Below are 25,919 nucleotides of genomic sequence, written 5' to 3' on the forward strand. Positions count from 1 at the left end.
AAACATTTTTATTTTACAATAAATCTTTTCAGCCTGAAAAGAAAAACAGCAAGTGTAAGATGTATGACAAGCCATTTTGAATGATTTTGATTTGTTCTTAATAAGTGGCATATTTATCATTTCCCATCATTTAAGGCTTCTAATTATTTCAGTCAAAAGGATCAATGTTCTTTTAGTAATTTCATTGTTAATTTTAAAAAAAATATTGCTTCCTTGACAATTTATGTTGACCACATTTTAAATGTTTCTGTTTTAAGAATTTGACTAAGGTGATATTTACATAAACAATTATAATGCATATTAAAATGTATTCTAGATGTCAAATTGAGAATGTTATTTCATCTTTTGGCGTTAATAATGATGTTATGGAAAAATCAGAAGACATAGTGGTTTTGGTATTTTACATCCAATATAAGCATATGGTTTTAAAAAAGCAATTATTCTCCATACAAGTTTCCTCCCATCCTATTTTAATGCTGTCAGCATGTTTTTCTATTCTGTTACTAATCACATAGATACCTAGATTTCCCTTATGTGCTTATACGCTGTTTGCCGAACGTCATGGCAGGATTTCATATTCTAAAGATTATTTGGGTAATGAAATTTTGAATTCATTTTTTGGATTCATTAATGACAGCTCTTATTTACGTATCCTGGTTTTAGACTCCTCCCCTCTCCCTTTCCAGTAGCGGTAACATTGTGCAGAATCTTATTCAGGCATCAGGAGTCTCAGCAACCAGCTGGACAACTGGTAAGAGAGTTGTATTGCTTCCAAGAAAGACCCAATTAACCACATACCAATCAGGCAATGGGGAACCCATCGATGAGTCTTCACCTATAATAAAGACCTCAAAGGCAAAGTTCATTTATCAAGAGCTGCTGGCCAGTCAGAAGCTGGTATTTCTTATGTTCAGCAGGGCACTGAAGGTAGGCCTGGGTTGTTGCTGGGAAAGCACTCCTGAAATTCCATCAACAGCAGGACCAAGGACCAATATGCATGACATAGGGAAGGGAATATCCTGGGTTGGGACGAGTGGAAAAGGGATTTGGGGGTTTGGAAACAAGGGCAAGAGGTTGACTTTCAGAGGGTACTCTTCTTCCTGAAGCCTCTGGTTGCCTTGATCAGGGACAATTTCCCACCTGACCCGACCCAAGGTGTCAACATCCTGAAGTTTGACCTGTCAAGTATGCTGCACAGTATTGGGCTCAGGAATACAGTATAGTGTTATTCCCAGCAATGATGGGATGGTGCCTTTAAATGGTTCTTAATTGGCAGAACTGCAGGAAGGTCAACTATGGGGCTTTCCACCCAGACTTTCATACTGGTGAAAAGAGGAAGGTGGAAGATTTCGTTATACTGTCATCCTGCCTATTTAAGCACGCTTCAAAGCTCATCACCTCTGTGACCAGAAATGTCTTTCCATTTTACTTTTACATATTAACTGCTGTACCCTTTCATCATTTTAAAACCTTCTATAAGACTACTTTACAGAAGAGAGTCCAGTCTCCTGAATCTTTCCTGATGGTTATAACTTCTTAAATCTCAAAGGATACTGACAAATATTTATTTTGCCTTTTCCAGTACCTCTTTTTTTTTGTGATGAGTATATCAGAATTGTGCACAATACTCTAATCATGTTTTAAACAAAGTTCTATTCATGATTATCAGACTGCTTCTCTGCCTAGTTTCCAGAATTGTAACCCAGTGTTTGACTTACAATTTTATGGTCTTGTTCACTAGTGTTGTTACTGTAAATGATTTGAAAATTTGCACTAAGTCCCTTTTGTTTTTCTATTCTATTTAGATTATTATTTTCTCCACCAAAATACACCATGTCACACTTAATTTGCCAGTTGTACTTATATTCTGCAAATTTATTAAAGTTTTCCTGTATTTCTTTGCAGTCCACTCCAAGTTGGTGACTTCCACCAACTTTGAAATTACACTTCCAATTCTCAAGTCCTCAATGTTTCTGTCATAAGTGAACAATGGTGGCCCAAGCAGTAATCTCCATGGAACATCACTGGTTGATGGAAGCAAATTCTATAAGAAGTTTCAAAGGGGGATTGGAGGTCAGACCATATTTGGAGTACTGTATGGAGTTTTGGGCCCCATATCTCATGAAAGATGTACTGGCCCTGGAGCGTATTCAGAGGAGGTTCACGAGAATGGTCCAGGAATGAAAAGCTTAATATATGAGGAATATCTGAGGATTCTAGGTCTTTATTCGATGGAGTTTAGAAGGATGAGTGGGGATCTAATTGAAACTTAGCGAATAGTGAAAGGCCTGGACAGAGTGGATAGAACGTAGAATGTTATAGCGCAGTACAGGCCCTTCAGCCCTTGATATTGCGCCGGCCTGTGAAACCAATCTGAAGCCCACCTAACCTACACTATTCTATTCTCGATCATATGCCTATGCAATAACCATTTAAATGCCCTTAACGTTGGCGAGTCCACTACTGTCTAGTGTTGCAGGCAGTGCGTTCCATGCCCCTACTATTGAGTAAAGAAACTATCTCTGACATCAGTCCTATATCTGTCACCACTCAATTTAAAGTTATGTCTCTTCATGCTAGCCATCGCCATCCGAGGAAAAAGTCTCTCACTGTCCAACCTATCTAACCCTCTGATTATTTTATGTCTCAATTAAGTCACCTGTCAACTTCAAGTCCCTCAGCCTTCCGTCCATACCAGGCAACATCCTAGTTAATCTCCTCTGAACCCTTATCAAAGCTTCCACATCCTTTCTATAATGTGGTGACCTGAACTGTATGCAATACTCAAAGTGGGAGCGCACCAGAGTTTGTACAGCTGCAGCATGACCTTATGCTTCCGAAACTCAATCAGTCTACCAGTATAAGCTAACACACCGTATGCCGCCTTATTATTCTACCAACCTGGGTGGCAGCTTTCAGGGATCTATGTACGTGGACACAGAGATCTCTGCTCATCTACATTACCAAGAATCTTACCATTAACTCTGCATTCCTGTTACTTCTTCCAAAGTGAATCACCTCACATTCTTCTGCATTAAACTCCATTTGCTACTTCTCAGCCCAGCTCTGCAGCTTACCCGTGTCCCTCTGTAACTTAAACCATCCATCGTCACTATCCAAAACTCTACCGACCTTAGTATCATCTGCAAATTTACTAACCCATCCTTCTATACCCTCATCCAGGTCATTTATAAAAATGACAAACAGCAGTGGACCCAAAACAAATCCTTGCAGTACAGTACTAGTAACTGATGGGAAGATGTTTCCATTGGTAGGAGACTAGGACCTGAGGGCACAGCCTCAGAGTAAAGGTAAGACCTTTTAGAACTGAGGTAAGGAGAAACTTCTTTAGCCAGAGAGTGGTGAATCTATGGAATTCACTGTCAGGTCATTGAGTATATTAAGATGGAGATAGGTTCTTGATTGTCAAGTGGATTAAGGGTTACGGGGAAAATGGTGTTGAGAAATCTATTAGCCATGGTGGAGCAGACTAATGGCCTGAATGGCCTAATTTCTGCTCCTATGTCTTATGGTCTTATAAATTTACAAGCCTATGGAAAAAGGACAGGAGAATGGATTAAGAGCTGTTGTGGTTCTGTTCGCCGAGCTGGAAGTTTTTGTTGCAAACGTTTCGTCCCCTGGCTAGGCGACATCATCAGTGCTTGGGAGCCTCCTGCGAAGCGCTTCTTTGATGTTTCCTCCGGTGTTTATAGTGGTCTGTCCCTGCTGCTTCCGGTTGTCAGTTTCAGCTGTCCGCTGTAGTGGTTGGTATATTGGGTCCAGGTCGCTGTGTTTGTTGATGGAGTTTGTGGATGAATGCCATGCCTCTAGGAATTCCCTGGCTGTTCTCTGTCTGGCTTGCCCTATGATAGTAGTGTTGTCCCAGTCGAATTCATGTTGCTTGTTGTCTGCGTGTGTGGCTACTAAGGATAGCTGGTCGTGTCGTTTCGTGGCTAGTTGATGTTCATGTATGCGGATTGTTAGCTGTCTTCCTGTTTGTCCTATATAGTGTTTAGTGCAGTCCTTGCATGGTATACCGGAGGAAACATCAAAGAAGCGCTTCGCAGGAGGCTCCCAAGCACTGATGATGTCGCCTAGCCAGGGACGAAACGTTTGCAACAAAAACTTCCAGCTCGGCGAACAGAACCACAACAACGAGCACCCGAGCTACAAATCTTCGCACAAACTTTGGATTAATAGCTGTTTAAAAGATCAATATCAGCGCATTGAGCAGAATGGCTTCTTCTTGTGCTGCATCATTCAATGCTTCTATTCATCTTCCACCAGTCTAACCACTTACCTTTAAAGTCTAGAGTGTGGTGCTGGAAAAGTACAGCAGGTCAAGCAGCATCCAAGGAGCAGGAGAGTCATCATTTTGGACAAACGCCATACACCCAGGAATCCTGATGAAGGGCTTTTGCCCGAAACATTGATTTTCCTGCTGCTCAGATGTTGCCTGACCTGCTGTGCTTTTCCAGAACCACACTCCGGTCTCTAATCTCCAGCATCTGTAGTCCTCACTTTTGCCCGCTTACTTTTAAAACCTACTGTCTAGTTTGAAGCCAGTTTTCAATCCATTTTATTACTTGTCCTTTTATCAAAAACGTTTGAAAATTCAAGTATATTTCATCTACTAAATTGGCCAACCTTACTTGTAACTAGCAAGGTGGTTGGAGGGGTGATTACGATTCAGCTGTGGAGTTACCCAGATATTATGAACAAGGTTTTAAACTCTTTAACATTTCTTGGCTAACCATCAAAGGTGTGCTTCTCTAGCCCAAATCTTTGAATTCAGGGTTGGAGATCTTTGTGCAGGGTTCAGGATTGCAGGGAATTACTCATCAAAAGCTTAAATTTACTAGATAATTCCAACGTATGTCCACACCTCAGGACTGCCTCTTCCCTCGTCATTCCTAGCTCAATTTCCAGGGACCAAATGATTTGGGTCTATGTTTTCTGCTGTAGCTGCTTTCATTGTGTGAATGACCAGGATTGTCATTCTCTCTAAATTTGAGCAAGTTCTAACTTACATGATTTCTTTCTGCAGATTTTCAGTTAATCGTCACATGTGTTATGATACACCTCAATCTTGTGGGACTTGAACCTGGGTCCTCTGACCCAGAGGGAGGGACACTACCAGTGTGTCAGAAGAGCCCTGATCACTTCTTTCTATAGTAAATGTATTTTTTTAAAAATCTTTTGACTTACATTAACTCTATCAACAAATTAATTATTCAATATTTGTGCTATTTCACTGTTATTACTTGAATTTTTACATACAGTATATCTCTTGTCACCTTTCTCAGTCTTGAATGTGTTTTGGTTTTCAGTGACTTTCTATTTCATTTCTCCTTATGTGTCCTGATCATTTGATTAGGTGTCTACTTTTGACTTCTTCTTTCCGAACGCTTTATTCCCTCATCATGCTCTTTTCTGTCAAAATAGTTAGTGTATGCCTTTTCCTGATTTTCAGTTTTGCCCTTACTATCTCTGCTAGTGACACTGAAGGTAGTGCCTTCAGCTCTGCTTCTTAGAGTCATAGTGATGTACAGCACAGAAACAGACCCTTCAGTCTAACTCGTTCATGTCGATCAGATGCCCCAACCTAATAGAGTCCCACTTGCCAGCACCTGGCCCATATCTCTCCAAACTCATCTTATTCATATACCCATCCAGATGCCTTTTAAATGTTGCAATTGTACCAGCCTTCACCACTTCCTCTGGCAGCTCATTCCATATATGCATCATCATATGCATGAAAACGTTGTCCTTTAGGTGTCTTATATCTTTCCCCTCTCACCCTAAACCTATGCTGTGCAGTTCTGAACTACCCCACCCCAGGGAAAAGATCCTGTCTATTTACCCTATCCATGCCCTTCATTATATTATAAACCTCTATAAGGTCACCCCTCAGCCTCCAACACTCCAGGGAAAACAGCCCTAGCTTTTTCAACCTCTCCCTTAAGCTCAAATCCACCAACCCAGGCAACATCCTTATAAATCTTTTCTGAACCCTTTCAAGTTTTACAACATCCTTCCGAAAGGAAGGAGACCAGAATTGCACATGGTATTCCAAAAGTGGTCTAACCAACATCCTTGACAGCTGCAACATAACCTCTCAACTCCAATACTCAATGCTCTGATCAATAAAAGAAAGCATACCAAATACCGCTTCACTGTCCTATCTACCTGTGACTCTACTTACAAAGAGCTATGAACCTGCACTCCAAGGTCTCTTTGTTCAGCAACACTCCCTCGGACCTTACCATTAAGTGTTTAAGTCCTGATAAAATTTACTTTCCCACAATGCAACACCTCGCATTTATCTAAATTAAATTCCATCTGCCACTCCTCAACCCATTGGCCCATCTGGTCCAGATTCTGTTGTAATCCGAGGTAACCTTCTTTGCTGTCCACTACACCTCCAATTTTGGTGTCATCTGCAAACTTACTAACTACACCTCTTATGCTCGCATCCAAATCATTTATATAAATGACTAAAAGTAGTGGACCCAATACCAATCCTTGTCGCATTCCACTAGTCACAGGCCTCTAGTCTGAAAAACAACCCTCCATCACCACCAACTACCTTTGAGCCAGTTCTGTATCCAAATGGCTAATTCTCCCTGTATTCCTTGAGATCTAAAAAACCTTCTTACGCTGTATGTAAACAATATATCTCAGCAACTAAGGAATAGACTTCAAACAAAAAGGCTGGGTCAAATAGTCCAAGAAAGAATATTAGTTTTTGGAGGTGTGAACCTGAAGATTTTTTTTTTAAATCCATTAACAATGGGAGATAGTAGATTTTATTTGTCATTTCTACCATATACAACTGAGTAAACAAGACAGCGTTCCTCCAGGACCAAGGTGCTACATGAACAGCACAAACTATACGATCATACAAAGAGCAGCATAAAGTGCATGGACGGGCAAAACATGCAAATTACAGCATAATGAAAGAATGATAATTAATAGGCATTGTTCTAGCAGCAATTTGAAGTTGTGCAAAAAATTTCAGATGGAAAAGAGTCTGACCATTGTGTTAAGGTGCCTGATGGCTTGGACAGTTGCACAGTCTGGCCGTGAGACACCGAATGCTCCGTTATCGTCTGCCAGATGGCAGAAGGGAGACGAGTTTGAATGAGGGGTGTGTGGGGTCTTCTTCCACAATGCTGTTCGCCTTTTGGATGCAGAGTATGGTGTAAATGTCTATAATGGAGAGGAGGGAGTCATAGACCCCGATCATCTTCTCAGCTGTCCTCCCTATCCGTTGTAGGGTCTTCCGATCAGAGATGGTGCAATTCCTGAACCAAGCAGTGATGCAGCAGCTCAGGGTACTCTCAATGAACCCTCTGTAGAATGGTGAGGATGGAGGGTGGAAGGTGGGCTTTCTTCAGTCTATGCAGAAAGTAGAGGTGCTGCTGGCTATGGTGTTGGTGTTGAGGGAACAGGTGAGATTCTCCGCCAGGTGGACGCCAAGAAATATGGTGCTCTTCATGATCTCCATGGGGGGACCGTCGATGTCCAGTGAAGTGGTTGCTCCATGCCATTTTGAAGTCAACAACTACCTCTTTCATTTTGTCCACATGGAGAGACAAGTTGACATCTTTTGAATATTGTTGATTTATTGTTTTAGAATGTTCTGGATTATCTCAATTGTTGTGGAATTTGTCGTAACTGACAATGTTGTTAAATGTGGATTTGCCTGAAGCCTCCTGAGTAAAATGTAAACTCTTAATAAAGATTTATTTTTTCAAATTTTTGTAGTTATAGGACATCGATCAGTTGGAAAAAATTCAATGAAGAGCTCTGTGATTTTAGTACAGTTTACATAGTGTGGCAGTGGTAGGCTTATTGATTCTTAGTCCTTAATTATTGGAAAGTTCTTGTTTTCATGGATTTTTTTTTCTCCTAAAATAATACCCTGTTTAAAAAAATGAACTCCCACTACTGTTCTATCCTTTTCTCCCCACCCGCATTGGTAGCATGCCAGTATATTTTCGTTTATCTTCCCTCATTCCATTCTCATCACAAGAAAAGTTTTACCAAGTCTATTTTTTTTGGTCTTTTGAGGAAGGCATAAGTAAGACATTCATTATCTTAAAACATATTGTATTACGTTTGCTAACACTTGGATGTTACCCTGTGATTACCTCTGATTTAGTCTAGCTCACTTTCCGTGAATATATTCTGTAGTGATTCTTATTAGACTTAAGTATTGGGTAAAAAGAGTCCTGCTTGCACACACAATCCACCTCATTTCTCCCATCTCTTAATGTCAGTTGATTTAGTTTAAAAAAAGTTCTGAAAAGGAAATATGTTCATGTTCATGTTCAAAGTTGTGAATAGGATATGCCTTCACTGGCCATGACAGATGTATTTGTTTACTCAAAGGATATTATTTTTGTAATACTTTTGATAAATGACAAATTAAGCACTTATCTTGAATTTCTTGATGTATTTCTTCTTTACCAAGTCTCTGTCACTTTTTCCTGTTGCTGCTTTAGCTGCTGCTTAGATTTTCTTGTTTTTTTTTGAGTTGCTGATCTTTCCTGTCAATGCTTTCAGACAGGTGCTTTAAGATGTTGTCCCTTTTATCATGCAATGCACTATTAGTCTGTCAGCATGAGCTAGGTAGTACTAGGTTATGGCAGCACCGAGTGTGGAGCTATGGGAGAGGTCATGGTGTCTGAGAACGTAGGGAATGTTTTGCCAAATGGGAGATCTGTGGAATGTGACAAGATCCAGGACCACTGGAAGTTCCCTGTGTGGCATGAGGAGTAGGGGTCTGTGAGCAGCATAATTTTACCAGAACAGGTGAGGGTAAATGTTTGACCTAGTCAGCAAACGTTTTTCATAAGAACACACACAAATCAAGGAGGTTAATTAAATGAGAAAAAAAAGTTGAATATTCCAAACACAAGGTGATCTGGTTCCCATATTAAGTTGGATAGATTGGACTTGAATAATCTGAATACCTGACTCCCAAGGATTAAATATAAAGAATGATTACACAAACAGGCTGTATTCCCTGAAATTTACAATACTAAGGGGAAATGATTATCCCCTTTATGGAAGTAGATAGAGTGGTGGTGAGAAGAAAACAGAAACTCACTCCTTTCTGCACCACCTCAGCAAGTGGGGGCAAGGTAAGAAGATCCATGGATGATTTTCTCTACTCATCAGCATTTAAGGCCCTTAAGTCACAGAGGTATACAGTGCAGAAAGAGACCCTTTGGCCCAACTTGTCCATGTTGACCAAGTTTCTTAAAATGAACCAGTCCCATTTGCCTTCATTTGGCCTACAAACTTTCCCTATCCACTTATCTGTCCAAATGTGTTTTAAATGTTGTAACTACCTGCCTCTACCATTTCCTCTGGCAGCTTGTTCCACATATTCAACATAGTCTGTGTGGAAAATATTGCCCCTCAGGTCCTTTTTAAACCTTTCCCCTCTTGCCTTAAACCTCTGCCCTCAATTAGTGGCCACATATGGGCCTAACCTCACCATTTCCCCAATTACCTGCCTCCCTAGTTCATTACAAAGTTTCCCAACTGGGAAAACAATTTTGGGGCAACAATAGTCAAGGGATGGTCTCTGAAATCCAACATTTGCCTTTGCTTCTAAGCCTTGAGACCCCACCTCTCTGCGACCAGACCCTGTGAGGAGAAAAAAAAACTTCTCACTGCTAGATCTTCAGAAAAGTAGGTCACTTCAGGCATACTTTTTGACCCAAAAGTTGCTATTTTCTAGCTGGCAGTATATAAGTGACTTGTGTCACTAGCTGTGAGGGTGAGAAACTCACCCATGCTCATCTCCCACCCGTGTAACATGCTTATCCTACAGTAAGAAAAAGAAGAGGAAATTCTGGCCGTAGGAACTACTGCGGCTGATTGAAAAATTCAGGATAGGAGGACATGGCCTACAATTTAGTGACAGTCCTTTCAAGAGTAAAATTAGAAAAGACTCTTGGAGGGTTGTTTTTCAGACTGGAGGCATGTGACCAGTGGAGTGCCACAAGGATCGGTGCTGGGCCCTCTACTTTTTGTCATTTACATAAATGATTTGGATGCTAGCATAAGAGGTACAGTTAGTAAGTTTGCAGGTGACACCAAAATTGGAGGTGTAGTGGACGGTGAAGAGGGTTACCTCAGGTTACAACAGGATCTGGACCAGATGGGCCAATGGGCTGAGAAGTGGCAGATGGAATTTAATTCCGATAAATGTGAGGTGCTGCATTTTGGGAAAGCAAATCTTAGCAGGACGTATACACTTAATGGTAAGGTCCTAGGGAGTGTTGCTGAACAAAGAGACTTTGGAGTGCAGGTTCATAGCTCCTTGAAAGTGGAGTCGCAGATAGATAGAATAGTTTTCCTTTATTGGTCAGAGTATTGAGTACAGAGTTGGGAGGTCATGTTGCGGCTCTACAGGACATTGGTTAGGCCACTGTTGGAATATTGCGTGCAATTCTGGTCTCCTTCCTATCGGAAAGATGTTGTGAAACTTGAAAGGATTCAGAAAAGATTTACAAGGATGTTGCCAGGGTTGGAGGATTTGAGCTATGGGGAGAGGCTGAACAGGCTGGGGCTGTTTTCCCTGGAGAATCGGAGGCTGAGGGGTGACCTTATAGAGGTTTACAAAATTATAAGGGGCATGGATAGGATAAAGAGACAAAGTCTTTTCCCTGTGATCGGGGAGTCCAGAACTCGAAGGCATAAGTTTAGGGTGAGAGGGAAAAGATATAAAAGAGACCTAAGGGGCAACTTTTTCACGCAGAGGGGAATGAGCTGCCAGAGGATGTGGTGGAGGCATTTGGATGGGTATATGAATAGGAAGGGTTTGGAGGGATATGGGCCAGGTGCTGGCAGGTGGGACTAGATTGGGTTCCATGCTGTACATCTCTATGACTCTACTTGCAAGGAGCGGTGTAGTTTTGGAACACTGTTCTGTGAACGACAGCTGTTGCTCAGTCAATTACTAACTTCAAACATCAGAATAATAGCCTTGGTTATCACAAATATAAAAGGACATGGGGCAAAAGTGTGATTGTGATTTCATGGAACTTCATAGTGGGCTCAAGGGATTAAGTAGCCTCTTCCAAATGCTGTGTGGAAAATGGTCAAGGGTTCCAGTTCTGATCAGGGCAATACCAGGTAATTTCATTGTACTAATAAAACGATATTTTTATTTTGTGGCAATATAGGAATAAGTTATTCCACAGATAGTAGTTACAACATGGAGGTAAATCGTAGAGATGGATGTGAAAGGAAGCTAGACATATGAGGGATAAAGAAATAGTATAATGGGGTTCGATAAAGGTGTGTGGGACAAAGCGCACCCTGTGAAGCTTCCATTGATCAGTTGGATCGAAGGCTCATGTGCTGTAAATCTTGTGTCCCTGAAATTCTTCTATAAAGCACAAAGTTTAGAGATTGTGCATAATTGAAATGAAATGTTTAAGTTGGTTGTGTGGCGACGGTAGCTGCTGCCCATCGGTTGCGAAATGGCGTGAGGCGAAGGTAGTGAGTACAGCAGGATCGAGAGGTGGGTCAACTGCGAACAGCAACAACTGAGAACAGGCAAAGAGGAGCAGTCGGGCGGACCTGGCGCTAGGACAGTGTGCAGCAGGCAGATGGCAGGTGAGGTACCCACGTCCGACTCATCTCCCGTAGGTAATCGGCGCAAGCGAGCTGAAGGTCTCTTCCCCCCCCCCCCCAACAAAACAACAGTTCGGCACGGCGAGCGAAAGGCAAGTGGGCTTCTGGTTGACGGGGAGAATGTCGGCACAAACAGTCGAGCGCTGTACCTGAAGGGTGCGGCCATATCCCGCGGGGGCGTGCAGAAAAAGCCGTAGGTTCGGAGCGCGAGGGTGCTTTTTAAACGGTCCATCCGCTCGAGCTGGGACCGTTGGTGCGCCCGGGCGCCGGGTTGCTCACGAGCGGATGAGGCGCTTGCGGAGGGAGGGGGCGGGTGCAGGGTCCAACCGACCGGACAGAGGCCCGGCCTCACGTTGGCGGGCTTAAGCAACACATGGCCACGCTCTCTCCCTGTTCTGACGATGAGTCCCCGGAACTCGAAACGTTAAGCCAGACCTGCTTAGTTTCGCCTGCAATCTCTGTTTTTGTCCCTGTCTGTCACTGCCCGCCCGGGATGTCGGACGCAAGGTGACTCGCAAACACCAATCGGCTGCACTGGTGAAACACTTCCTGTGCTTATCGGCACCCCCACGCCCGGGGCAGCGGCGGCCACAGCAGCGGTAGCTATTTTTTTTCTATCCGTTCATTCCCTGGCGGGGGGTTTGTGTGCGGGGCCGAGGGAGGAAGCTGGAGAAGAGTCGGATTGGAAGAAGTGTAGGGAGAAGATAGGCGGAGTGCGAGGGCACTGTGCCGTTTGTGGGAAAAAGAGGGACCCTGTCTCGGGGCGAGAGTCCCTGCCAATGGGCAAGATTAAAGGGAGGGGCTGTGGAGAGGGAGGCAGAGATAAGGGTGGGAAAGGGAGAGAAAGGAAAGAGGTTTTTGGTCTGGTCGCAAATAGGGATGTTTCAGGAGTGAGGTATTTTGCCTTGCTTTGCGCTAAAGGAGGGCCAGTGGGTGGAAGGAAGAGGAACCCTTCCTGGCGGCAGATGGGCATGGCCATGGGATGGATTGGAGAAGATATTGGAAGCCTGTCCTGGTATGGGGAGGAAATGGGTTTAAGGAGTGCTAATGATCTGCCCTAGTGGAAGGGGTAGGGGAAAGTTAAGAGTTCTTGCCTCAAGGATGTCAAGAAAGGCATGAGTGCCCAAAGAATGGTGTAGGAGGAAAGGTTAGGGGAGAGCGAAAAAAAAACCTACCCAGCAGGGAGAGGAGATATGAGTGGTGTGGGATAAAGGGAAGTGAAACTTGTATTCATTTGTCGTGGGATGTAGAGGGGTCACCTGGATTGCTCATAGTTGAAAAGGAAGCATCATGCTTTTGGATGGGCAGTAGAGAAGAAAGAGGAACAAACTGCGACAGGGGATGAAAAATAGTCGATGTAGATTTTGCGAATGCAGAGGAGAGGAGGGATGTGGGGAGAGAGAGACCTTTCTGTGGAAATTGAGAGGGAGTGAGAGGAATAGGGGTTGGTGTTTGTGGTGGAGTTTAAGTGAGGAACCTGCCCAGTGTATGTGCAAGGGTGAGTCAGTGGAAAACAAAGACCTGGCTGTTCTTGGGAAGAGACAGAGAGCATGAGAGAGATGTTATGGGGATGGGGCAAACTTATCCATTGTGAAGGGAGTGAAGTGGGGGATTCTGCCCTTTGAATAACAGAGAGAAATGGGCTAGACAGTGGTGTGATAGGGAAATCATTACCAGTGGTAAAGTTGTGTTTGGCAAGACAAAGAGAAATACCTTTTCCATCTACTGCATTTGTGGTTATTCCCACCCACAAAATGGCAATTTTGTTCTTCATTCATCATGATACCTCTGCAACTTTAAACAAACCATGCTTCAACTTTTATGTTCTCTTCAGTAAACCCCTTCCACCATTTGTTTCAACTGGTACAGTTCTCATCTTACACATTGTTGAATTCTAAGAACTCAGGTTTGAATGTGATTTTAAAAACCGAAAGAATTGCGGATGCAGAATCAGAATCCGAAACAAAAACAGAGGTTGATGGAAAAACTAAGCAGGTCTGGCAGCATCTGTGAAGAAAAATCAAAATTAACATTTCGGGTCTGGCGATCCTTCCTCAGAATTGGTAGCTAGGAAAATGTTGGTTTATATGCAGAAGATAAGGTGAGGGAGGGGGTAAGGAGTGACTGATAGGTAGGGATTTAGCTGTTCACCATCAAACTGGACCATACAAATGTGTTCACTATAGAATCATTTTGGATTGCAAAAGTAACCTCCTGCCTTCTCCATGACAAACCTTTTGGACCTTCCACCCTCCGCTCTAATGGTTTTGACTTCCTTGTAACCATGAGTGTTCAGCCACGTTTACTGTTTCTGTTAGCGTACTGAGCCAAATTTCTTCTGATGCGTCACCCTTGTCTTAGCAATGATATCATTTTTTCAAGGGGTCATAGAGTCATAGAGATGCACAGCATGGAAACCGATCCTTCGGTCCAACCTGTCCATGCCGACAAGATATCCCAACACAATCTAGTCTCACCTGCCAGCACACGGACCATATCCCTCCAAATCCTTCCTATTCATATACCCATCCAAATGCCTTTTAAATGTTGCAATTGTACCAGCCTCCACCACTTCCTCTGGCAGCTCATTCCATACACTTTCCACCCTCTGCATGAAAAAGTTGCCCCTTAGGTCCCTTTTATGTATTTCCCCTCTCACCCTAAACCTATGCCCTTAGTTCTGGACTCCCCGACCCCAGGGAAAAGACTTTATCTATTTAACCTATCCATGCCCCTCATAATTTTGTAAACCTCTATAAGGTCACCCCTCCGCCTCCGACGCTCCAGGGAAAACAGCCCCAGCCTGTTCAGCCTCTCCCCATAGCTCAAATTCTCCAACCCTGGCAACATCCTTGTAAATCTTTTCTGAACCATTTCAAATTTCACAACATCTTTACGATAGGAAGGAGACCAGAATTGCACGCAATATTCCAACAGTGGCCTAACCAATGTCCTGTACAGCTGCAAGATGACCTCCCAACCCCTGTACTCCGTACTCTGACCAATAAAGCAAAGCATACCAAATGCCACCTTCACTATCCTATCTACCTGTGACTCCACTTTCAAGAGCTATGAACCTGCACTCCAAGGTCTCTTTGTTCAGCAACACTTCCTAGGACCTTACCATTATGTGTCTAAGTCCTGCTAAGATTTGCTTTCCCAAAATGCAATCCCTCGCATTTATCTGAATTAAACTCCATCGCCACTTCTCAGCCCGTTGGCCCATCTGATTAAGATCCTGTTGTAATCTAAGGTAACCTTCTTTGCTGTCCATTACACCTCCAATTTTGGTGTCATCTTGCAAACTTACTAACTATACCTCTTATGCTCACATCCAAATCATTTATATAACTGACAAAAAGTAGAGGACCCAGCACCGATCCTTGTGGCATTCCACCGGTTACAGGCCTCCGGTCTGAAAAACAACCCTCCACCATCTTCCTCTGTCTTCTACCTTTGAGCCAGTTCTGTATCCAAACGGCGAGGTCTCCCTGTATTCCGTGAGATCTAATCTTGCTAACCCATCTCCCATGGGGAACCTTGTCGAATGCCTTATTGAAGTCTATATAGATCACATCTACTGCTCTGCCCTCATCAATCCTCTTCAGTTGTCAGGATGGCTGGTTTGCAACACAGAGTGATATCAAAGTAGGTTCAGCACCAGCTGAGGTTACCACAAAGTATTCTCCTTCTCAATCTTTTCCCTTGCACGATGACCCTCTGGTTAAATCACCACCAGTCATCTGTCTCTAGTGAGATAGCAACCCTATGATCTGGTAAGACTGTGGCAACTGTACCTTGACTTTTCTCCATTTGTTTCCAATTTCCCCTTCAAGTTTACTTGTCCTATTCTCACCTGGTTCCTCTGTTAGCTCATGATATCAATGGTTTCTGCTTAAGGACTAAAGTTGCTTACGTGAAATGTGTCGCCATTTTCATATTCCAAAAATCCAACCTTGATCCTTCTTGACAGTTTAACTAAAGCATTATCTGCATCTTGAATATGTTGCTGCCTGCCAAGTATGCACCTATCTTTCTCGCAACTTGTGTTCGAACTCTTTCAATCATGGTGATATCCTGTGTGAGTGTGACTATAATTCCTCATCCTTCTTAACTAGTTTGCAGCCTTTGACACAGTTGGACATGTTGTCTTATTCCAACCATTCCCGTTATCTAGCCAGGTTGGACTACCTTCACCAATTTCCAATCTCTGGCATTGGTTTCTCTTCATGCTTGAAAGCCATGAACTCTGGAGTTCTGACATGAATCAATTTTAGGCTCCCCTTGTAGATCTCCTCTGTATGTTGACTGTTAAGCTTGTCTCAATCCCTCGTTGCTTCCATCTTGTAACTTGTCCCGTTCATCCGTAACAGTGTATATGTTACATTGTGACAATATATTAGTTATAAAACTTTCATTTTTGCTTACAAATCTGATGTGGCCTTCTACTTTTCTGTCTGCAATCTTCGCCAGCCCTAAAGCTCTTTGAGAAGTGAGTTTTGAAAAGATTTCTGGCTCAGTTTGAGGTTCTGGATATAGGTTTGTTTGCTGTGCTGGAAGGCTCGTTTTTCAGATGTTTCGCCACCATACTAGGTAATATGATCAGTGAGCCTCCGGATGAAGTACTGGTGGCATGGCTTTCTGTTTGTGTGTTTAGGTTTCTTTGGGTTGGTGACATCATTTCTTGTGGTGATGTCATTTCCTGTTCTTTTTCTTAGGGAGTGGTAAATGGGATCCAAGTCACTGTGTTTGTTGATAGAATTCTGGTTGGAATGTCATGCTTCTAGCAATTCTCGTGCGTGTCTCTGTTTGGCTTGTCCTAGGATGGATGTGTTGGCCCAGTCGAAGTGGTGTCCTTCCTCATCTGTACATAAGGATACTGGTGAGAATGGGTCATGTCTTTTTGTGGCTAGTTGATGTTCATGTATCCTGGTGGCTAGTCTTCTGTCTATTTGTCCAATGTAGTGTTTGTTACAGTTCTTGCAAGATATTTTCAAATGACATTAGTTTAGCTTGTTGTCTGTATAGGGTCTTTCAAGTTCGTTAGCTGCTGTTTTGGTGGGTTTGTGGGCTACCATGATGCCAAGAGGTCACAGTAGTCTGGCAGTCATTTCCGAGGTGTCTGATTAGGGGGAAGTGGCTAGGGTTTCTGGACGTGTTTTGTCTGCTTATTGTCCAATAAGCAAAACTAATGTCATTACAAAATACCTTGCAAGAACTGTAACAAGCACTACATTGGACAAACAGGCAGAAAACTAGCCACCAGGATACATGGACATCAACTAGTCACAAAACGACATGACCCACTCTCACTAGTATCTTTAAATAAAGATGAGGAAGGATACCACTTCGACTGGGACAACACATCCATCCTAGGACAAGCCAAACAGAGAGACACACGAGAATTCCTAGACGCATGGTATTCCAACCAGAACCCTATCAACAAACGCAATGACTTGGATCCCATTTACCATTCCCTGAGAAAAAGAATAGGAAATGATGTCACCAATCCAAGGAAACCTAAACACAAGGTGGGCTATGCTACCAGTGCTTCATCCTGAGGCTCACTAATGATGTTATCTCATGTGATGATGAAACATCTGAAAATGAACCTTCTCGCTCAGCGAGCAAACATACATCCAGCTCTTTGAGAACTCTGCTCTCCTCAAGTTTGGTCTCTTTGCTCCAATATTGCTGCATCTAACCAATTGTTGAGGCTAAATGCACAGACTATAATGCACAGTTTATGTAAATTGATCATCAATACATTTAATGTCTATTTCCGTGGTAAGTTTTACTTTGTCTTTGGAGCAGGCATTGTCTTTGGAATTTCCAGAGAAAACAGTTTTTTTTTGTGGGGTATGTGGCTTCAGGGCCACCACGTTATTAACTTCTAACAGTTACGACTCTTTATGTCTGGGCAAAATATCAATCTGACTTGAAGTATAGACACTGAAACCATTGCCTTTAGCAATGAGAAGGGCTGGGCTAATTTACTTAATGTTTGTTTGTACATGCTTTTCTGGCAATTTGTTTAAATAAAACTTGGTTTTAGGGCAAGTATTTTTGTCCTCATGAGTTGCGTATTCATTGCTCAGTGCATTTCAACCTGAGTTATTCTGTTACTCACAATATGTATAGCTCATTGCCTTACCTAGAGGGCTCTTGAATATAGTCTAGTAAAAAGCGTTGATCTCTTTTCAGATATCTATTTACCTATTGCTCATAAGGATTTTACAAAAATTCTTGCGCATGAATTTTTGCATATGAATGGGAAAGCAAAGTATTGCAAATGTTGGACATCTGAAATAAAAGCAGGAAGTACTGGAATTACTCTGGTCAGACAGCTTCCATATACAGGAAGAAGTTAAAATTTTAGTTCTGTTGCATTCTAGGTGTATCCATTTTTCCCTACTCTATGAATACTTGATGATTAACTGTCTTAAATATTCAGAGAGTCTACTAAGCCACATTAAAGTGTTGGATAGAGTATGTATGTAATGTAATTGCATTTCTCTTTAAATTTAGTACTAAATTTTTGGGAATCCAGTTCTACTCTTCTTCAATTTGTATTTGTCATAAAGCTGGGTTCCTTTTTCATTTGAACTGTGTAATACCTGCAGTTGAACCAAAAAGTGAGAAAAAAAACCTAGATGATATATTGACAGGTTCTGAATTCAAATGCACACAGTGCAAAAAAAAAGTGAATTCGAAATAGCAATTTACTTCCAAGTATAGTATAGATAATATTATGGACACTTGGCTTCAATCTAGAAAAGACAGGGGACTAAATATTCCTAGCTTAACATTTCAGACTGTATTATCTCGCAGAATCTAAATAACTGGAATAAGTAGATTCAATAAATTTTTAGAATGATTAAGATAATTTTTCCAGAATAAGTATCTACATTTTACCATCAGAAAAGAAGCGATCATGCTTGTCACTGATCTCGAAGAGAGCTGCCTGTAAAAATCTGGCAAACTATTGGGTGGATTTCACTCTTCCTAATGCTAACTATATTCTGGAACCAGCTACAGGAGATCTCTAGATTTTGCAAATGTTGTAGTCCAGCAGACTAAGCAGGCAGGCACGTTGAAAACTTCTCACAGGCAGTAACAAGTAGGTTTTACTATTGATTTTTAAAAAACTGGAAGAGAAGTATACGCAGGAAATTAAGATAGAAACTGAAATAACATAAGTTGAAAATTATTTGCAATTTTTTTAATATTGTGAAATACATGAAGTTTATTAGACTTTCCATAAATATAAAATTGTGTTTTTTATGACTAAAGACGATGATCAGCAATAAATGGCTTAATTAGCCAATAAAATCTTAGAAATATATCACTGATACTACTTTAGGTGCTTGCTGTAGGGTATCCAGGTGTCCAAAGTGCATTGACATGTGGCAGTCATTGCTGTCCAGTAAACTAAACCTTAGGTTTGCGATCCTGATTCTGAAATACTTGTTTTCCTCAAATCAGTTGAGTTCTTGGGTGCAAATTCAGTGCTTAGCAGCATGGTGTGAAGGCAACAATCTCTCCATCAATGTCAGCAAAATGAAGGAGCTAGTCATTGATTTCAGGAAGTGGAGTGGAGGGCACATCCCTATTCTCCACAATAAGACCATAAGACATAGGAACGGAAGTAAGGCCATTCGGCCCATCGAGTCCACTCCGCCATTCAATCATGGCTGATGAGCATTTCAACTCCACTTGCCCGCATTCTCCCCGTAGCCCTTAATTCCTTGTGACATCAAGAATTTATCAATTTCTGCCTTGAAGACATTTAGCGTACCAGCCTCCACTGCACTCTGTGGCCCACCACTCTCTGGCTGAAGAAATGTCTCTGCATTTCTGTTCTGAATTTACCCCCTCTAATTCTAAGGCTGTGTCCACGGATCCTAGTCTCCTCACCTAACGGAAACAATTTCCTAGCGTCCACCCTCTCCAAGCCATGTATTATTTTGTAAGTTTCTATTAGATCTCCCCTTAATCTTCTAAACTCCAATGAATACAATCCCAGGATCCTAAGCCGTTCCTCATATGTTGGACCTACCATTCCAGGGATCATCCGTGTGAATCTCTGCTGGACACGCTCCAGTGCCAGTATGTCCTTCCTGAGGTGTGGGGACCAAAACTGAACACAGTACTCCAAATGGGGCCTAATCAGAGCTTTATAAAGTCTCAGTAGCACAACAGTGCTTGTATATTCCAACCCTCTTGAGATAATTGACAACATTGCATTTGCTTTCTTAATCACGGACTCAACCTGCATGTTTACCTTTAGAGAATCCTCAACTAGCACTCCCAGATCCCTCTGTACTTTGGCTTTATGAATTTTGTCACCGTTTAGAAAGTAGTCCATGCTTCTATTCTTTTTTCCAAAGTGCAAGACCTCGCATTTGCTCACATTGAATTCCATCAGCCATTTCATGGACCACTCCTCCAAACTGTCTAGTTCCTTCTGCAGCCTCCCCACTTCCTCAGTACTACTACTTCCCCACTGCCTGTCCATCTAACTTTGTATCATCAGCAAACTTCACTAGAATGCCCCCAGTCCCTTCATCCAGATCATTAATATATAATGTGAACAGCTGTGGCCCCAACACTGAACCCTGCGGGACACCGCTTGTCACCGGCTGCCATTCCGAAAAATAACCTTTTATCCCAATTCTCTGCCTTCTGTCAGACAGCCAATCCTCCATCCATACTAGTAGCTCACCTCGAACACCATGGCCCTCACCTTGCTCAGCAGCCTCCCATGTGGCACCTTATCAAAGGCCTTTGGGTTTCCCCGGTCTAACCTACTTGTCACTTCTTCAAAGAACTCCAACAGGTTTGTCAGGCACGACCTCCCCTTACTAAATCCATGTTGACTTGTTCTAATCCGACCCTGCTCTTCCAAGAATTTAGAAACCTCATCCTTAATGATGGATTCTAGAATTTTACTAACAACCGAGGTTAGGCTAAATGGTGCTAAGGTGGACATGATCGAGAGCATTACGTTCCTGGGAGTGATGATCACCAGCAATCTGGCCTGATCCACCCACATGGACTTGATTGTCAAGAAAGCACAACAAAGTCTCTGCTTCCTCAGGAGGCTAATGAAATTTGGCAAGTCCACAAGGACTCTTACCAGTTTTTACAGATGCACCACAGAAAGCATCCTATCTCGATGCGTCACAGTGTGGTTTGGCAACTACTATTCCTAAGACTGCAAGAAACTGCAGAGAGTTGTGAACATAGTCCAATCCATTATGCAAACCAGCTTTCCAGCTTTCGTCTCTGCTGCCTCAGGAATACATAATCAAAGATCCTTCCCACCCTGGTTATAGTTTCACCCTCTTCTGCTAGACAGAAGATATAAAGTGTCAGTACATGTACAAATAGATTCAAGAAGAGCTTCTTCCCCACTGTTATCAGACTTTTGAATGGTCCTCTGAAATGTTAATTCTGATTCCCCTCTCCCCCTCTCCATCTCTCCTCTGTGGCTGTAATACTGTATTCTGCACTCTGCTCTGCTACCTTGATCCATTTTGTGTGGTGCAATCTACGTGTATAGCATGCAAAACAACATTCTTCACTGTACCTTGATACATGTGATAGCGATAAATCAATCAATCTCAAGTCAAGTTGGAAAGTAATGATGAATTTCATCATCTGTCACTGCCCTAATCAAGAAGAGGCTGCCGAGATATGGAAAATGAGCCACATTTGTGTCATCTGCATGTTGAAATTCTATGATGGAGGTTGGAACATTTTTGGTTTGAAGGCAGTGTAGCTTGAACAGTTCTCCAGTGTCTGTAGATTACTCACTGATAAATAATTTTCTGATGGTGAGGTACTGTATTGCTATTAGGAAAGTTGAGAAGAGGATTGGTATAATAAGAGACAAAAAGTGGTGCTGGAAAAGCACAGCTGGTTAGGCAGCATCTGAGGAGCAGGGGAGTCTATATGTTTTGAGCATAAGCTCTATCAGGAATAAGAGAGCCTTGTTGACCCTAGGGTTCAGTTGGTGAGAGTGTAATATAAAAACAAAATGCTAAAAAATCATTTCAAGTCCAATATGATGTTTTTTCTATTTTTGTTTTGTTCATGGAGTATGGCGAGGCCAGCATTTATTGCCAGTCCTTCATGGCTTTGTAGAAAGGAGCCATCTTCTTGAACTGCTACAACCATTAGAGTGCAGGGGCATCCACAGTTTCAGGATTTTAACTCAGTGATAGTGAAGGAATCGGGACATAGTTCCAAGTCACGATGATGTATGGCTTGGAGGGGATCTTGCAGCTGGATATGCTGTCCTTACCCTTCTCAATGGTAAACGTTGTGGGTTTGGAAGGTGCTGATTAAGGAGCCTTAGCGGGTTTCTGCGATACATTTAGAGACAGTACAGCGCTGCTACTGTGCGTTGGTAATGGAGGGAATGAATGTTTGTGGATGTTGTGCCAAACAAGCAGGCTATTTTGTCATGAATGGTATTAAGCTTCTCGAGTGTTGTTAGAGCTGCTCCCATCCTGCTAAATGGAAAGTATTCTATCACACCTCTCTCTGACTTGTGGTTTGTAGAAAGTGGATTAGGGAAACAGGAGGTAAGCTACTTCCCATATAATTCCTAGCTTCTGATCTGCTATTGTAACCTTAGTATTTATGGCTGGTTCAGTTCAGTTTCAAGTTGATTGTAAACCCAGAAATTGATAATGGAACTTCAGTGATATTAACGATGTTGAACATCAAGGGGCAATGATTAGATTCTCTCTTTTTGGAAATGGTCATTGCCTCACACTTGTGTGGTGTCTATGTTAATTGCCATTGATCAATCCAAGTCTTGATGTTCTGATGGATATGGATATGAACTGCTTTAGTCAAAGGAGTTGCAAATGATGCTAAATATTCATCAAGCAGCCCCACTTCTGATCTTATGGTAGTAAAATGATTGAAGCAATTGAAGATGATTGGGCTTAGGACACTGCCCTGAGGAATTTTCTATTTTTTTTTCCGTTCCCTGTATCTTGGTATTTCCATTTTATTTTAGGGTTGGCCTACTTGACGATCAGACTCTCTAAGCATCTGCTCAACTCTGAGCTCAGCCACGCAGGAGACTCCCAGAGAGACAGCGGAAACACTGATATTCAAAGTATCTCTGATGTCAAATATATCTGGTGACGAGTGGGAACTTTTGACTGACCAAAATAGAGAAGGCTCATTTGGGAAGGCACTGAACCGCTGGAAGTGGTAGTGCAGTTGTAATGTCACAGGACTAGTAACCAACAGGCCAGGGTATTTGTGCGGGAACATGGATTCAAATCCCACCACAACTAGTGGAATTTAAATTCAATTAATAAAGTCTTGTCTTGAAAGCTAGACCCTATTGTTGACCATGAAACTATCATTGATTCCTAGAAAAAACATCTGATTCACAATGTCCTTTATAAGGAAGGAAATCTGTCATTCTTAAACTGCTGTGGCCTACACATGACTTCAAATCTGCACGAATGTGATGAACCCTGCCTGCTGATATTGCCGAACAAGCTACTCCGTTCAGGAGCAGTTAGGAATTGGCAATAAATAGTGGCCTTGTGATTTCCACAAACTCGTGAAAGAATAAAGGGGGGATTAAAAAAAGGAATGATTTTGTTAATGTGAACAGGCGATGTCCAGGCATTATAGGGAGTGACCAAACTTTAAAGCAAACCTAATTCTTTCAAGTACAGTTTTCCCTGAGTACAGCAGAGTCTGCAGGGTGTGCATTGGACTTGTGAGAACCTATCAAATTGAAGTGAAATCAAGTCATCCTTGATGCTGTGAATTATCCAAGAAGACAGCTAATCTAAAAGCATTAACTTATTCAAGGGTTTTTACAGCAATAATAATGGCATAAAAATGAAACTTCATGTGAATTCAGTAACTTTTAATTGATTCCCTATGCAATGAGTTCAATGCATGCTGTAGAGGAATGGAGAATCACCAACAGCAATTTCTGGTTACTGCATGCATCGTACATGGCTGGATGCCCGGAGTTGTTGACAGCAGTCTAAGAGAACTGGATAGGGTAAATGCAGGAAGGATTTATCCGATGACTGACTAGGAATCCAGAACCAGAGGTTGCAATTTAAGGATACAGTGTAGGCTATTTAGGACGGGGGTGAGGATAAATTTCTTCACCTAGAGAGTAATGACCCTGTAGAATTTTCTGCCATAGAAAGTGGTTGAGGACAAAATATTGAATGTTTTAAAGAATGAGTTAAATATATTCCTTGGGTCAAAGGGTATGGTGAGAAAGTGGGAACAAGATACAGACTTGAATGATCAGCTGTGATCATATCAAATGGTGGCATAGGCTCGAAGGACCAAATGGCCGATAGCTGTTCCTATTACGTATGTTTATATGTTGGTTTCACAAGGTAATGGAAATAAACTCTGATTATGCTGTCATTACAACTACGAAATCTAAGCAAGTATTTCACACAAATACTTGATGTGGAAACCAGTATATGCCCTGAAGCCATAATATCCACTTGTCATTAAACAACCATGGTGAATAAATTTGATACGATACTTTATTAAATAAAAGGCTCAAACACAGGGGAAAAAAAACCCAGTAGAGATCTAGCAAGTTGGAAGAGCTGTGAGAAACAGCAGAAGGTTATTGAGGTGAGAGGAGATGTGGGTCCATAAGACAAATACAAGTGAGACTAAAACTGACATAATGAGGAAATATAGGTCTTGTTCATTATGTAGTTTTGTTTTCTAATTTTGCACTGTAGAAGGGGGACAAAATATTACTGATACTAGTACACTAGAACTGGGTCAATGGGAGGAGTTGGTAGTGTTTTAACATTTTAAAAAAAAGATATAATAAAGAAAATGATAGTACTTAAAATGGACAAACCCGCATCCTTGATGGTATCCATCATGGAATTAAAAGAATTGTACACTGAGCCAGTCATAATTTTCCAAAGCATCCTAAATTGGGAATTGCACTGTTTGGATCAGGTAATTGATAAATTCACTTTGTTACCTCCAGAGGTGAAAAGAGAAAATGGTTAAGTATTGACCTCTTCAGGTTAATGGCACTTGTGGGGGATCAGAGTAGCTGAGTGTTAGGACTGGAAAAAGCGATTTCAAAATGATCAGCTTGGATTTTTGAAAAAGTAATGTCTAATTAATCTGGTGAAGTTTTTTGATGTTATGGAAATGCCTATGGATGTTGTCTTTCTGACCTTCTAGAATGTCTGTTCTATCTTGTAAATATTGGGTTTTTAAAAAAAAAAGTACACCAGATTGCAGTTGGCCTGAAATATGAGTTGGTAATTGGTAAGGAAGTCAAATGGAGTGAGAAAGAGAAAAGAGATTTGTGAAAGTTTTCTAATTGACAGGATGTGATGCACTGTGCTTCCAAGCGATTTATACTGGGGCTTCAACTTGATACCATAGAGTCATACAATATGGGGTCAGATCCTTTGTTCCACGCAGACCATGTTCCCAAGCTAAACTAGGCCAAACTGCTTGCATTTGTCCAATATTCCTCCAAACTTTGCTTATTCATGGACTTAACCTAATGACTTTTAAACTATACCTACATCCACCAATTCCTCTGGCAGTTCATTCAAAACACTAACCACTTTGTGTAAAAAAAAAAGTTGCCTACATTTTCCTTCTTAAATATTTCTCCACTCACCTTAAAAATATGCACCTAGGGTTGAACTTTCCCGCCTTATGAAAAAGATCTTTGCTGTTCACCATATCTATGCCCCTCATGATTTTATAAATCTCTATACGATAACCCCTCAATCTCGACACTCCAGTGGATAAAAGTCCTAGCCTATCCAGCCTATTTTTATAGCTCAAACCCTCCATTTCTGGAAACATCCTGGTAAACAGTTTCTGAATCCTCTCCAGTTTAATGACCAGAACTGCACACAGTACTCCAGAAGAGGCTTCACCAAGGTCTTGTATAACCTCAACATGATGTCCCGACTCCTAACTCAGAAGTCTGAGCAATGAAGGTGAGTGGGTTAAATGCTTTCTTAATCACCCTGTCTATCTGTGATGCAAATTTCAAAGAATTATGTTTCTGAACCCCTAATTCTCTCTATTCTGCAACGCTACTTAGGGCTCAATCATTAAATGTACAAGTCCTGCCCTTGTTTGTTTTATCAAAATGTAACGCCTCACATTTATTCAAATTAAATCTGCCATTCGTCATCCCATTGACCCAATTGATCATGATCTCTTTGTAATCTTAAATAATATTT

General features: G+C 41.8%; 1 protein-coding gene across 2 annotated transcripts in view; it reads left to right on the plus strand.

Moving 5' to 3' along the window:
- fam49bb (family with sequence similarity 49 member Bb) overlaps positions 1–25,919 on the plus strand; it is a 182,060-nt gene that overhangs the window by 24,074 nt on the left and 132,067 nt on the right. Inside the window, exon 1 of one of the 2 annotated variants that reach the window (XM_043688540.1) lies at positions 11,621–11,643. The exons of the other annotated variant lie outside the window; for it this stretch is intronic. The gene's annotated coding sequence lies outside the window, so the exon portion shown is untranslated. Of the gene's footprint in view, positions 1–11,620; positions 11,644–25,919 lie in introns of those variants that run through there. 2 annotated transcript variants of the gene reach the window in all.

The sequence above is a fragment of the Chiloscyllium plagiosum genome, chromosome 4 (genome assembly GCF_004010195.1).
Source record: "Chiloscyllium plagiosum isolate BGI_BamShark_2017 chromosome 4, ASM401019v2, whole genome shotgun sequence".
Classification (NCBI taxonomy): domain Eukaryota; kingdom Metazoa; phylum Chordata; class Chondrichthyes; order Orectolobiformes; family Hemiscylliidae; genus Chiloscyllium; species Chiloscyllium plagiosum.